The sequence below is a fragment of the Thermobia domestica genome, chromosome 10 (assembly GCF_964235325.1).
Source record: "Thermobia domestica chromosome 10, izTheDome1.hap1.1, whole genome shotgun sequence".
NCBI lineage: Eukaryota > Metazoa > Arthropoda > Insecta > Zygentoma > Lepismatidae > Thermobia > Thermobia domestica.
This window is the reverse complement of record NC_137463.1, coordinates 145,630,656-145,644,973: the sequence shown is the minus strand read 5'-3', so window position 1 is coordinate 145,644,973 and position 14,318 is coordinate 145,630,656. Positions and strand designations below refer to the sequence as shown.

Sequence of the window (14,318 nt, the reverse complement as noted above, 5' to 3'; positions counted from 1 at the left end):
TACATTTTATTCTCTAAACGATTAATTCATACGAACTCTTCATCGTCTGAATTCGGGGTGGAAGCGCTTAATGTATGTTCCAAGTACGGGACTGAGGCTAACGATTGTAACCCTCTTGTAATTGGTACCGTAACGTCATAATCGATATATGTGTCATGCTTTCTTTTGAGCCTATGGGTTTCTGCTTCATGTACATTGCAACTCGTCGTTTGTCTCTGATTTCTCTGATCTAAAATGAGCTCCCAGTCCAAAAGCGGTATATAATTTGATTTACCACACTTACATGTTAATTTATCGCAGCATTTGCAAGAGAAAATATCACATAACTTATGAGCACCGTTCTTAAATTTCTTTAATTTGGCTCTTAATGGGGTAAATTTTTTTCTTAATGGGGTTAATGATCGTATTGCGTTTTGAGTTGTATTCAAAATCATATGCTTAATTCGAAGTCAAGACAATACAGGAAAAGAGGCTCGCAGCCATATTGGTTCTAGTTAATTTGAATTCAGCAATGTAGGCGCAGCCTTCCGAAAGCCAGTGTTATGTATTTTGCATCCAGATGCGAAAAAAAGATATTCTCTTAAAGTTTGAGAGTTCTGAGCTGGGCTCAACATAAAGGTTTTTCGTATGTTAATATTGTATTTATGAAAGTTAGTTAAGCTCTTAATAGTTATTTGCGTATAATGAAACCATGTATTTCATGTTTTATGAATTAATAGTATTGTCTGGTAAAATGTTATTATTACCTAAAACCATTTTATTTGAACAAAATTTTAGGAACTTTAGGGCTACGGGGACCCGGTTAAATTTTGTTAAATTTGACATGGCTTCATTTCGTATCAATGCACAACTTTTGATAACTACTCAATCCAGAATGTCTGAAAAAAAATTTTTCGACCTCCGTATTGCATAACCACTAGCAATGGCACGTAAAGAACTGCAAATCGTTTAATTGATGACAGTAATGGACGCTGATAATGATGGATTCGAGTAAAACTTGCGGGCAATATTACCTCATTGCTTGTTCCGTAGCCTGGTTTCAGCACATCCACCAGGAGACCTATCTCTTCACGAAATCGCTTCTGTAGTAATTTCTTTCGTTGATCAACATTTGGTTTATCCCTCTTTCTCACTTGTCAGGTATGATGTCCAGTACATATGCAATGTGCAACAGACACTCAAAGCACCTTATCCGGGAATGCTGACTTGACAACCCGAATTCAAACGTTGTTGTGTCAGGTGGTAAAACTGTAGTTTTGTCTGGATCGTTCATTTGCTTTGAAGATGCACCGCAGATGTAACATCGTTAATATGATTTGTTTGTGATATCACTACAGACCTTCACATCTGCCATTGTAAGCTTTAATCTGTGTTTCACTACTATTTGATGATCATTGTAAGTGATAGTTGCTGGTGAGAGAGCTTGAAGTTGCTGCTGTATCTTAGTAGCTTCTAAACGTGTTACTTCTGCTGTTTCTATCATGAACAGTAGCTTGATTGGCCGACAATAGCGTATTGGCAATGGCCGTGAACTATGCAAGAGTGTCTCTTAACCATATTGTAATTTTAAAGACACTAACGAAATAACAAACAAATGTGTATATTTATGTATATCATTTTCTGTATCTGAACTATACCGTTGTTTGTATGCGCTCTGACCTGACGCGCAATCACAAACAGCATTTGAAGAACATGGTCATTTCAACTTCCTGATTGATCTCTCGCAGTATAGTATTGTTGTGGGAAATTAATCGCTCGATAGTATGATCAAGTAATGCTTGCAGCTGCACTTCCGCATATACGCCTGTGATAATATAGGCTGGGTAGCACGCTTTCTTCGCCTCTAACACTTTATAGTTAGACGAATAGATATTTCCATTATGAACTTTTGCCTGGTTACGAACTAACTGGTATTGTTTCTTTGTCGATTTCGTGTCAACGTATAATGCTAATGCCTCATCGTTTGTAATCTTAATTGGTACTCTCGTCTCTGGACTCTTGTACGCCTTTTTGATTCGCGATCCCTCCTGGGTGATACACAATATAAGAAGCATCACGTTTTTCTTTTGCACGTAAGCCCATGTGCGTTGCATACACTCACTCTTCAGTTGTCGATGTTGTACTAACGACTACAACCGTCTTCTCTTTGCTTTCTCACTTACTTCTTCAAACAGTTCTCTTGGACGCCCTACAGGTGTTCTCGGTGTCACACCTGTTCCAAATGATACTGGTCGTCGTAATGTCGCTGCATTCCATACGTTTCAAGAAAACTCCACTGTACTGTCGAGCCACTTACCATATTTATTTACAAAGTCATTCATTGCTCGATGACATTTTTGAAATTTCTCTTTGACATGTATACAAAAGCTATCTGTAACCTTTCTGACGCACTCTGCTACATCCTCATTACAGTTTTGTAACCTTAATTTGTCTATTACACAGGTGTAAACACTATTGGTTCTCTTGCAGCTATTGGGTTCACCTCTCCAGGCGTCGAAGAAGACTTATTGTGTCAGCGTACACTCCATTTTGAAAGTATAAGAAGCAACAATTAAGTGAACATTTGCATGTCATAGTTATTATGCAACACTACAATCAGTACTCTACACATCTATAGTCATTAGAACCTGGAGACTGGTGGAGAATTGTTTTTACGCGTCAATTCATTATACCTATTCCTAAGTACAGTATACGTTCTTATTCCCTAGTGTTTCCCATCACGCCAAAGCCCACCCAAAAACCCACGGCACTCCTCATTCATGCCACATGCACGTCATACCTTCATCTACAGTTGTCACACTATATTCCTGGCACTGACCAACAGCTGTCTGTGTTATATGCTGCAGACGTAAGGTCTAGCACGGAAATTGTCGATCAGCTGATTCTACATTAAATACAATTAATCTTGTTCGTCGGATCCGACATACTTCCCCATGTGTGATTTGGCACCTAAGTGGTTTTTTCCCACCACTTGGGACCTTGCCCCAAGAATTCCCATCCTTTTCTCACTATTTCTCACAACTCAGTTTTTATATTTTGTCCAGATAGATGTGGCAGTTGAACCACTGCGGGCCTGTGAGACAAGTCCGGCCGATGAATTACTAAAGCTAGCGGTGTAAAGCACTGATTCGAGATACAAAGATGTTATACAAGTCTGGTAGAACTGAGACAGCAACAAAGTAATCAATTGACAGAATTTTTTTTTACTCAGGTTAGATTGGGAGATTTTCAGTTAAATACACCTGAAAGATATAAAACTTCCTAGACTCACTTCCCACATCTTGGACCAGAAGCCCTGAAATTGCCCGCTTGGGAATAGTGTCCGAGAATTTGATCGTCTCGCTGCCGAAAGAAAGTCCTCTCGCTGCGAAATAAATTCTGCTATTAACTTTCGCTTGGCCTGAAAGTTAAAGTGCGTCTATAAAAAATTTCGAGGCGTCTATAGCAACCTTGGCTCACTTCATCAAGATGCTATATTAATAACGCTACGTATCTATAGACCTATACAGGCTATAGAACATTAAAGTTTCTCTGGCTCGCACAGTTCATCATGCACTACACACTGCCATATCGCACACTCTTATTAAGCTTATTGTAGGATTTGAATTTCCCGATTCTCTAATCGGTTTCTCACCGGTGAGCAAAAATCTGGTAAACTTCCCGTCTGTAGCAAATTAGTGCAACAATTTTATTTGCTTTTTGACACCTTTCATACCTGAGACAGAATGATCAACAAGATGTATTTCTGCTGACGTGCAGAGAGACCTTGCGTGTCCTGTACATCGACTCAAGGTTTTCTTTACAAGAGCAGAAAGTTACTCCACAAAATCTACCTTACAACAGTTGAGGCTAACGATGTGTACTTATCTCTAACACTGAACCAGACTGTCATTTGGCCTGGTATGTATTCGAGCATATTCATGGCCGTTGACCAGTGCCATTCTAGATCACCAAGTAATTCCTTTACTAAAATAGAAAAACCTGTAGAATGCTGTAGAATTCTGCATAGATGGTCGCATCATATAGCGGAAAAACATGGCATAGTGCCTAGAGTGCGTTCCTTGCATAGTCCAGCAAAGAGCCGTTACTCTTTCGAAAACTGTTTGCATCATTTGAAGGAGACTTGTATTGATCTCCAAGTTGCTCAAGAATTTTGATTGAATTGCCGTGGCTCCAATGGCAGATTTAAGTTGGATCGTTCCAGATATTCCCGAAAGCTCTTTTTTGTATTTAGGCACTTTCCGTGTCTAATTGTTATTTAAGTCCATAAAAATAAGGTGAAAATGGCGCTTAGCAGATTTGATTTGACATTTTTAGTTCACACCAATGCGTGTAGCACTCTCCCTTCTACGTGTGCGTTTTAAAACTCAGTACAACAGAGACTGCAATTCTCAGCGCAGTCGAATTAAAATTCTTGCGCATTGAGATATTTTTAAACGAGGTAGGTGGCATTAGCTCAACGTGCCGCTCAGATGATATACTGTTTCATTCGAAAGTACTCTAGAACTTCTTTTAACGTAACAGTACTTGGTAATGAATGATTAATCTTGCTAACTTTGTTTCTCACGTTGTTAATCCCCAGAAAATTTCGCAGCCTTCATTAAACTCTGTTCGATAATAATATCGCTTGGAACTTCGCTCAAGAAGGCGTCTTATTCTGCGAATTGTGAATGTTCCTTGAATTATTAATTTTCTGTAATTCTCTGATACTGTATTTGTCTCCAGGGCTTCCACCAGTTGAGTTAAGTAATGTGGAAATTTTTCATAGAAAAGATGGCCAGCTGCGTGAGTAAACAGAAGCATTAATTTGATAGCCCTCAAATAAAGTTTCTAGTACTCTATTCAATCTAGTCCCTTTTAATGAATTGGAACACGATTATGACCTTCTCTATATACTGCAGCCAAAGTCAACGGTTTGGAAAATGTCACCGTTCTAATTTTGAAATTTCCTAATATGGTTTTTGTCTGGCAGTTTCATTTTCTTGTAAATGTTGAATATGGATTTCCTCATCCAGACGTTGTTGAATAGGATCTCAGATTCTAGATTAAGTCATCTCCTCCGACGGTTGTAAATGTCCCCGAGCAAAGTCTAGAAGTGAGTTCTCAATGATGTTGAATAGGCATGGACTCTCGGCATTTTCACTAAAGTTCTCATAGTTACAGGGTACTCCGAAGTTTTTCTATACAATTTCCTGACATAATATATCCATTCATGCCTAGAAATTACTTGACAGCAAACTTTGGACCGTTCAGAAATTTCTTCAGGTGATTTACGATTTGAACATCTTTCCTGTATAATGTCTAATCTAATGTCATAACGCATGAGCTTTGCTCACTTTTCTCGCAGTTGTTTACAGTATGCAAATGAGTACAATATATAGTATTAGAACTTGAAGTGAAATATAGAAGAAATACAGAGGGATTAAACTGCTTATATCAAAAGAAGAGGTCGGTATCTCACCATTACACAATCGTTCTGGCGAAGCTTTCACAAGATGAATAGCTATACAAAGGTTGTTTGAGAATAGGAAATCGAGACGCGAGACGGGAGTGAAGACTTGATTAAATCTTCGGAGTAAGACAGCATTGACACACCAAGAATATGAACGTATACCACTGGAGGGGAAGAGGATGTAAGAATGACGAAATGTGATACGTTATTCGTTTCAAGACAATGCTGCCGTTTTATCAGATTACAGTTTCATTCATCACTTATTAAATATTACTATGTCTGGTTGGTTGTAATGCATTGTAACTACTTGCATTCGTTTTGATAAGAATACATGTATCTCGATATCTTTTATTAGTAAACATCTGAATCTTTCAGTATTTTAGAATCACTATGTTTTACAATGTTCTACAATGTTCTCAATACAATCTTATCTAAAAACAGTCTAAAGTATAGTTCTAATCTCACTACAATTCTTATCAAATATTACTATCTCTGGTTGGTTGTATTGCATAGTGATTTCCTAATCCAGACGTTGTTGAAAAGATCGCATATCCTAGATTATATCTCCCTCGACGGTTGTAAATGTCTTCATAACCACATGTAGAAGTCCCGGAGCAAAGTCTACAAGTAAGTTGTCAATGACCTTGAGTATACATGGCCATTCAGCATTTTCACCAAAGTTTTTATAATGTACAGGATGAAGTAAAGTTCTATACCATTTACTGACATAATATGTCTATTCGTGCCTCTGGTGAGTTGTATTGCATGCTAACTGATTGCATTCGTTTTAAGAAGACAACAACCCATCTCGACATCTCCTCTTAGTAAAATATCTGAATGTTTTGTAACTTGTTCACTGAAAACAGTCTGAAGTATAGATCAAAGGACATATCTGTGTGTTTCGACTTTGTTGTTGCCAATGTTAACGACTCTTAGCTGGACTATGGAAGGAATGTACTCGAGGCACTTTGCCATGATATTCCGCTATATGATGCGATCATCTAAGCAGAATTCTACACACGATCTGGTGCTTCTATTTTGGTAAAGGTATTTACTTGGTGACTTAAAGTGGCTCTGGTCAACGGACATGAATATGCTCACATACATACCAGGCCAAATGACAGACTGGTTCAGTGTTAGAGATAAGTACACATCGTAAGCCTAACTGCTGGCTATTAATCACGTAGATTTTAAGGAGTAGCTTTCTGCTCTTGAGAGGAAACCTTTGAGTCGATGGAATGGACACGCAAGGTCTGTTCACGTCAGCAGAAATCCATCTTGTTGATCAATCTGTCTCAGGTATGAAAGGTGTCAAAAAGCTAATAAAGTTGTTGCACTAATTGGCTACAGAGGGAAAGCTTACTAGAACTTTACTTCCCGGTGATTAAATGTTTAGAAGATCGGGAAATTCAAATCCTCCAATAAGATTATAAGAGTGTACGATATGGCACTCTGTAGTGCAAGATGAACTGCGCGAGTCAGAAAGACTTAAAGTTTGTATAACCTGAAGACTATTGGGATAGATACGTAGCGTTATCAATTTAGAATCTTGATGAAGTGAGTCAAGGTTGCAAAAGACGCTCGAAATTTTTTATAGACGCAAGTTTAACCATCAAGCTAAGTGAAAGTTAATAGCAGTATCTCTTACTTTCTTTGGGCACCAAGAGGAGCAAGTGCTCGAACAGTATTGCTAATGGAGAAGATTCTGGGCTTCTGCTCCAAGATGTGGAAACTGAGAGAGTACCTAAGTCGGCATATATGCTACTCGTGTTAAAGAATTCATGTTTTATAACTTGTTTTTATACCTTCATTCAAAGTTACATCAAGATCATCTTAATGTCCATTTTGTTAGGTCTTTAAGGCGGTAAGGTAACACAAAATAATAATCATAACTGATTGGAGCAAGAATTATGGGTTTGTCAATGACATGTTGATTTTCACAGCTGCTCTTCCTTATCATCCATATCAGATTGTCTTCCATTCTGCCATTTCTAAATGAACTCTCTTGGCAGAATACACAAAACCCTGAATACTTCATATCGGCTCTTTTACACTAAAATGTAGCTCGTTCACAAACCTACCTTTCAGTCACTTTTCATCTGCAGGTAACTAAGCTCATCCGGCTGAAACTGAAGGTAGCTGTCTGGGTCCTGGAATTCGCATATCCTCTTTCACACACCAATCTCGTTCGATTGGGTACACGCTTAGACCATTTCACTCCTGAAGTTTTTGCTCGTTAACTTGTGTGTGTCTTGCTACAATTTCGTTTTCTCTTCGGGCACCGAAGCCGCTCGTGATAAAGATTTCCAAAATATGTAAACTAAACAATAAACCACCTTAATGTTTTATACCTTGTTTTTTTTTTTTTTTTACCTTCTTTTAAAGTTACCGCAAGATCGTCTACATGTCCATTTTGTTAGGTCTATAAAGCGGGGACGTTATTTCAAAATAATAATCATAACTGATTGGATCAACAACTAAGCAATTTTCAATGACATAATGGTTTTCAACAGGTTTGTTCGTCATCATCTATATAAGATTCTTCTCCGATCTGGCATTTGTACATAAAGTTCTATGGCAAAATGTATAAAACCTTCAATATTTCATATCTGCTCATTTATACTAACACGTGGCTCGTTCACATTACTATCATGTAGTCATCTGTTATGTACACGTTAATAACATTAGCCTGCAGGAACTGATGGTAGCTTGTGGGTCCTTAAAATTTGCGTATCACACACCAAACTCTTTCGATTGGGTTCATGCTTAGACCACTTCGCTCGTGGAGTTGGAGGTACTTTTTGAATTGAATGCGGAGCAGCTGCCGTCCTAGTAGGGGATAAATTGCCATATTGAAGCTTTGTAATATTCCTCCCTTGTTATAAGTGATATGGCTTATACCAGAGAGAACATGTTTCCTTCTCCATACGGCCGAATAAGAATAGTGTAATCTTGACCATTTTGTCCAGATTGAGTTTTGGTTGGTTTATGTTTCTTTAAACTTATCTATTAAGTTTCTTTAAATTTAGTAATTTTGTAGCATTTCCTTTCAGTAGTGCTTGTATTGAGCTTAATAGAATCAGCAACTGGTTATGAAGTCCTCTAGTAAGTTTCTTAAAAGATTTTGAACCAGACCGATCAACAACTACAGTCTTCCCGTTGTAATTTCTTCTATTACTGTTGTCTATATACAGCTATGCTTTACGAAAGTTGTAGCACTTAATTACTAATCAAAGCATACAGTGAGCTTATATGAAAAGCTTATTTGATTGGCCAACAGTTTGGTTGCTCTGTGATGACCAGTGTTAATATATTGATGGCCAACAAAGGTCTTATTATACCGTAAATATTTTCCACGTAACCGTGTAAGAGAAAAACTCAAAAGAACTTAAAATCGTTTCTTTTCTTGGCTTATCGATCAGATCACCGGTCTGAAACCCAAAGTCAAGCTGGTTTGCTGGTTAGAATATAATTGGTTACATAGCAAGTTTCAAAACAATGAATCGGGAAAAATTATTAATGATAGACCGGAACCTAGTGAATCCTGCAGAATCTTGTATGTAAGCCCTAGTGAGCAGCAAGGACTCTAATTAAATGCATATTTGATAGCCTCGTGAGTTAATACACAGGAGACTTTCTTTAACTAATATATCCGTAAGAACACAACTCTTTGTATTAATCAGAGTCTATCAGCTTAACGATCAAGAAAAGGTAAGAGCGTTGTGGGTGTTATGTATATTTCTTCAGCAGAAACCATTCCCAAATAGTATTGTAGTAGCTTATAAACGGGAAATATAGCAATTACTTGATTATCATTGATAAATTAATACTTATTTTTCTTACATTTGGTATCACAACATTTTTCAATTCCAAGGGCTCACCTAAAACTAACCGCTGTCCGTTCCCAAACCTATTCGTCTGCAATACCCTCTTCTTATATAAAGGAGAAGTAAATCCACGTTTTTTTAAATGGTACGCCATCCTATAATCTGAGTTAAAGAGCTCTAAAAGTACTACTGTTTTGTTTTTGACACCTAGGTACACAACAGAAAATCCTTCGCCCTAGGGTTCATTGTTCAAACGAGCTTTTTTAAAGCTTGACTCACTTCATCAAGATTCTGAATTGATAACGCTACGTATGTATCCCAATAATCTTCAGGCTATAGAAACTTAAATAAAGTCTTTCTGACTTGCACGATTCATCTTGCACTACAGAGTGCCATATCGTACACTCTTTTACTCTTATTGGAGGATTTGAATTTCTCGATCTTCCAAACGTTTAATCACCGGGGAGTAAAGTTCTGGTAAGCTTTCCCTCTGTAGCCAATTAGTGCAAAAAATTTCTCAGCTTTTTGACACCTTTCATACCTGAGACAGAATGATCAAGAAGACGTATTTCGGCAGACGTGAACAGACCTTGCGTGTCCAATCCATCGACTAAAAAATTTCCTCTCAAGAGCAGAAAACTACTCCACAAATTCTACCTGATTAATAGCCATCAGTTAGGCTTACGATGTGTACTTATCTCTAACACTGAACCAGTCTGTCATGTGGCCTGGTATGTATGCGAGCATATTCATATCCGTTGACCAGAGCCATTCTACATCACCAAGTAAATAAATTTACCAAAATAGAAGCACCAGATCGTCTGTAGAATTCTGCTTAGATGATCGCATCATATAGCGGAATATCATGGCAAAGTGCCTCGAGTACATTCCTTGCATAGTCCAACTAAGAGCCGTTAACATTGGCAATAACAAAGTCTAAACACACAGATATGTGCTTTGATCTATACTTCAGATTGTTTTCGAGAACATTGTATTATCAAGTTACAAAGCATTCAGATATTTTACTAAGAGGAGATGTCGAGATACGTGTTGTTCTCTTCTTAAAACGAATGCAAGCAGTTAGCATGCAATACAACCCACCAGAGGCACGAATAGACACATTATGTCAGGAAATGGTATAAAAGAACTTTGCTGTATCCTGTACATTATGATAACTTTGGTGAAAATGCTGAATGGTCATGCCTACTCAAGATCATTGAGAACTCACTTGTAGACTTAGCTCCGGGACTTCTACATGTGGTTATGAAGACATTTACAACCGTCGAAGGAGATAAGAAAATCTAGGATATGCGAATTTTTCAACAACGTCTGGGTGAGGAAATCACTATGCAACATTATAAGAAAATGAAGCTGCATGACAAAAACCATATTAAGAAACTCAAAATTAAGATGGTTTCATTTTTCGAACCGTTAACTTTGACTGCAGTATATAGAAAAGGTCATAACCGTATAGAAATTCATCCATGGTACTAAATTGAACACGGGACTAGAAACTTCATTTGATGGCAATTAAATTAAAACTTCCGTTTTCTCACGCAGCTGGTCTTCTTTTCTTTGAAAAAATTGCACATCACTATATTCAACAAATGGAGGCCTGGAGGCAAATACGGTGTCAGAGGTTTACAAGTAAAAACTCAAGGAACATTGACATTCTCGAACGAAGTTCCAAGTGATATGTTTATCGAACAGCTTTTAATGAAGGCAACTAAATTTTCTGGGGCATTAACTCAACGTCAGACACAACGTTTGTAAGATTAATTTTTCATTCCCAATTACTGTTACGGTAAAAGAAGTCTACAGGATTTTTGTGGGCATCAGTTTATCATCAGAGCGATACGTTGATCTAATGCCACTCTCCTTGTGTGATAATATGCCAATGCGCAAAAATGTCAATTCGACTGCGGTGATTACGCACACAAATCTCCGTTTAAAACGTTTATAAATTATGTTAAACTCTATTTTATGGCTATAAATTAAAATTATGTTATATTTTTGGATAAAAATTACAATTAGACATGGAAAGTGCCAAAAGAAAGAAAAATGAGCTTTCGGGAAATATCTGCCACGATAAAAAAATTTTCTTCCATTGAAGCCACGACAATTCAATCAGAATTGTTCAGAAACTTGGAGATCAATAGTAGACGGTTTCAAATTATGCAAACTGTGAGCAAAAGCAAGAGGTAGCTGTATATGGACAACAGTAATAGAAGAAACTAGAAACGGGAAATCTGTAGCTGTTGATGGGTCTGATTCAGATCTTTTAAGAATCTTACTAGAGGACTACATAAGCAGTTGCTGATTCTTTTAATGTCAATAAAAACACTACTGAAAGGAAATGCTACGAAATTATTAAATTTAAAGAAACTTTAGCATCATTAAAAGATTGCTTTCACTTTTTTCATGATGCAACAGGCTGTAACACGACCTCAGCTATTCTCAGCAGTGAATAGTTGGCAGCCCTCAAGATCCTTCGAAAAGAAGAAGAATTGTGCAAGTTAATTTGATTCTTCAAACAACCAAAACTCAGTCCGGACAAAATTGTCAAGATTACACATATCTTATTCGCCCGTATGGAGAAGGAAACGTATCTTCCCTGGTATAAGACATATCAGGTATAACAAGGGAGGAATATTACAAAGCATCAATATGGCCACTTTTCCCCCTACTAACCCGGCACCTGTTCAGCATCCAATTCGGAAGTACCTCCAACACCACGAGCGAAGTGGTCTAAGCATGAACCCAATCGAAACAGTTTGGTGTGTGATAGAAGATATGCTAATTTTAAGGACCCACACAGCTACCATAACAAAGGACTGCAAGATTTGAACGAGCCACATGTTAGTATAAAAGAGCAGATATCTAATATTGAAGGTTTTCTCCATTCTGCCAAGGGACTTCATGTACAAATATCACATCGGAAGACAATCTTATATAGATGATGAAGAACAAAGTTGTTGGAAACCAATATGTCATTGACAATTGCTAATTATTGATCCAATCAGTTATGATTATTATTTTGAAATTACGTCCCCGCTTTATAGACCTAACAAAATGGACATGTAGACGATCTTGATGTACCGTAACTTTAAAAGAAGGCAAAGAACTAAGCTATAACACATTAAGGTGGTTTATTGTTTAGTTTACATATTTTGGAAATCTTTATCACGAGCGGCTTTGGTGCCCGAAGAGAAAACGAAATTGTAGCAAGACACACACAACCTAACGAGCAAAAACTTCAGGAGTGAAATGGTCTAAGCATAAACCCAATCGAACGAGGTTGGTGTGTGAAAGAGGATATGCGAATTCCATTACCCACACGGTTACCATCAGCTCCAGCCGGATAAGCTTACTTACCTGTAGATAAAAAGTGACTGAAAGATAGGTTTGTGAACGAGCTACATCTTTGTGTAAAAGAGCCGATATGAAGTATTCATGGTTTTGTGTCTTCTGCCAAGAGGGTTCATGTAGAAATAGCAGAATGGAAGATAATCTGATAGAGATGATTAGGAACAACAGCTGTAGAAAATCAACATGTCATTGACAACGGCATAATTCTTGCTCCAATCAGTTATGATTATTATTTTGTGTTACCGTCACCGCCTTAAAGACCTAACAAAATGTATATTAAGATGATCTTGATGTAACTTTGAATGAAGGAATAAAAACAATTTATAAAACAAGGTGGTTTATTGTTCTGTTAACCTTTTTTTGGAATTCTTTAAAACGAGCAGCATATATGCCGACTTATTTACTTACTCACTTTCCACATCTTGGAGCAGAGGCCCTGAATCTTCTCCCTTAGTAATAGTGTTCGAGTACTTGCTCCTCTTGGTGCACAAAGAAAGTAATAGATACTGCTATTAACAGTCCCTTACGGTACTAATTAACTATAATATCAACAAATTAATTCTATATCATCAATTAAAGTTGATTCGCTTAGCCTCAATATAAAAAAATTATATGCATAAGAACATCCTTCAATCAATTGCACAGCAACCTCCTCGATGTAAACGAATAGCTCAACTAGCAAGCTCTATTTTGCTATTAATTCAATCTAGGCACTCCTTCCTGTACGTTCACTATGTTACGACTTATCTCACCTAAACAAATGAGAACGACGGGCGATGTGTACATATCTTAGAGCCCTACTCATAATAGCAACATAACTAACATTACATTCAAATCCACCTTCATTTAAATAATTTCATAATAAAATCCGTATAAACATCTATTGTAATCCATCTCCTCTTACTGATAAGCTGCACCTTGACCTGAAGTCCTCCTCAATAAAGATAATGAAGGTCTCTAATACCTTCAACTACGGCGGTATACAAACTGCGAAACAACAATAAGTAAAATATATCGTGGATTGTCTATTACCCGACAGATTCCTCTGAACAGCCTAAAATACCGTCAAATCCTTTGAGTTTCAAGAACATAACTACTATTACCCAAGTATTACATTTTACACTAAAAATAATAGGGTATCTAATCCTAGTTTAACAAATAATTTCATAGCCTCAAACATAGAACTCATAATTTTAAATAATTTCACCTAAAAATAAATAAAACAAAGTCCTTTAATTTAAATTTTTAACTACAGCTTAACCATCACTACCTCTTCCCTTCAACCCCCTCGTCTCACCGCGGCAGCTGGCACGAATTTCGCCGGGTCCCCTTAAACCTTAACTGCTTGAAACACTAATCAATAAACAAAAACAAGTACTGCGACCAATTGTACTTCATTATTTACCTTTAAGATCAATAATATTCATTTCTTATCAGGAAGGTTACATGTACAACTAGATAAATAAGAGAAGAAAAGCCAAGATAATACTTTATTATTATTTTATAACGCTAAAATAAATAATTATTAATTATGTATTTAATCTAATTAATAAAAATTAGTAGTTAATAAACCCTAATTTCCCCCTTGTCTAGGATTCAATTTAGTTTTTTCCCCCTCAAACACAATTGTATCCTATACAAGTATATTTACTTTCTCCTGACACATATGC

General features: G+C 37.0%; 1 non-coding gene across 1 annotated transcript; it reads right to left on the bottom strand.

Moving 5' to 3' along the window:
* Positions 1-13,355: 13,355 nt before the first annotated feature.
* Positions 13,356-13,753, bottom strand: LOC145663240 (small subunit ribosomal RNA). The gene has a single exon (XR_014127167.1). It is a non-coding gene; the product is annotated as a small subunit ribosomal RNA (ribosomal RNA).
* Between the last annotated feature and the right edge of the window lie 565 nt (positions 13,754-14,318).